Here is a 2145-nt window from a genome sequence, read left to right on the forward strand (position 1 = left end):
CGCTCCATCCACTGAGCCAAACCAGCTTCGGCCATATTCTCTTTTTAATTGATTTTTAGAGAGAGGAAGGGAGAGGGAGAGAGAGAAACACTGATGTGAGAGCAAAACATCAATCCTGCCGCCTCCTGCACACCCCGTATTGGGGGCCGAGTCCACACCTGGGTATGTGCCCTGCCTGGGAATTGAACCGGTGACCTTTAGGTGCTCAGGACAACGCCCAACCGACCGAGCTACACTGGCCATCGGGTTCTCAAGGCTCATCCATCCTGTCGCATGAGCCGGTACGTCACTGGCTTCTTTTTATAGCGAACTAATATTCCAGTGCTCGTTTGTTTATCAGTTCATCAGTCGATAGACATTTGGCTGTGCCCCCTTTTGGGCTCTCATGCCTAGTGCTGCCGTGAACACGTGGGCACCAATCTGTGTGGGCCGTTCTCACTCCCCCGGGGATTTGCCCAGGAGTGGAATTGCTGGGTCACGTGTAACCGGTGACTAGTTCCAGCAGGCTGTTTCCCACAGCAGCTGCCATTCCATTCCCAGCCGCGTGTGAGGGTCTGATTTCTCCACACCCTCTCCGCACTCGCTAACGCCCGTCTATGTGCCCACAGGAAGTGTGCAGTGCTCTCTCCTGGTGGAGCCTGCACGGTGGAGCCGCCCCCATCGCCTCCCGACTCCACTGGGCTCTGCTGGGCTCCGTGAGCCTCGGTTTCCCGTCCTTGTAATGGGATGAGTTACCTTCTTCAGGAGTGGCTTCTTTTTTGTTTGGTTAATTCTCACCTGAAGATAGTGTTCCCCATTGCTTTTCAGAGAGAATGGAAGGGAGGGAGAGGAGGAGGGGAAGAGAGAGAGAGAGAGAGAGAGAGAGAGAGAGAGAGAGAGAGAGAGAGAAAGAAACACTGATATGAGAAAGACACATTGACTGGTTGCCTTCCCCTCTCGCCCCAACCTGGGGCAGGGCTCGAACTGCAACCCGAGGTACATGTCCTTGACCAGGAATCGAACCCATGACCAGGAATCGAACCCATGACCCTTTGGTGTGGGGGCTGACCCTCTAACCACTGAGAAACCCTGGCCAGGGCAGGAGTTGCTTCTTTTTGAGTCGGTCTCTCCTCCAGCTCCCCGTGGGCTCCCAGGTCTCCAGTGTGTCCTGATCCGCTTTCTCCCTCCACCCCCCACCCCTCCACTGTGGTCATCCCAGTGGCTACAGCTCAGGCGTCCCCCAAGCCCCTGCAGAAGCCCCGGACTGTGCGGCCTCCACTCTGGGTCAGCTGGCTTCCACCTCACCCATCTCTACTTCCACTGGCTCCCTCGAATGCTGGGGCTCTGTGGGCCTTGCCTCAGTTCCCCTCCTATAATCCAGGGCTCCTCCCTTGATTAATCTGACCATCTAGGGCCCTTCTTGACTGAAGCATATGTGGCCTGGGTTGCCAGCGAGGTCAGCTGGCTCTCAGCACATGAGGACTAAGTATGACATCCCACTCCTTCCACTGAGGTGCACAGATTGTTCCCGAATTACAATTTTTCGACTTTACAATGGTACGAAAGCAATACACCTCCAGTAGAAACCATACTTCCAATTCGGAATTTTCATCTTTCCCCGGCTAGCGATATGTGGTAGGACACTCTCTCATGATGCTGGGAGCAGCAGTGAGATGATTTTGTCCAACTGCAGGCTAAGGTAAGGCTGGCTAGGCTGACCTATGATGTTTGATAGTTTAAGTTACTTTTCTTTTTAAAAAAATATTTTTATTGTTTTCGGAGAGGAGAGAGATAGAAACATCAATGATGAGAGAGAATCATTGATGGGCTGCCTCCTGCAGGCTCCCTACTGGGGATGGAGTCTGCAACCCAGGCATAAGCCCTGGCTGGGCATTGAGCCCTGACCTCCTGGTTCATAGGTTGACGCTCATAGGTAGTTTAAGTCTATTAAATGCATTTTCTTGAATTTTATCGGATGTAACCCCATCGTATGTCCAGTAGCATCGGAGCAAGAAACGTCTTGCTTGCTGCTTTAGTTTCCCAAACAGCGAGTGAAACCTGCCCCAGAGCCACTCTTCTCATTGGGACAACTCTGTCCCCATCTTTATCTCGCTGCCTGCCCTCAGCTCCTGCCTGGGTCCCCACGGGGAAGGCTTCACCTCCAGC

The sequence above is a fragment of the Myotis daubentonii genome, chromosome 15 (assembly GCF_963259705.1).
Source record: "Myotis daubentonii chromosome 15, mMyoDau2.1, whole genome shotgun sequence".
Classification (NCBI taxonomy): domain Eukaryota; kingdom Metazoa; phylum Chordata; class Mammalia; order Chiroptera; family Vespertilionidae; genus Myotis; species Myotis daubentonii.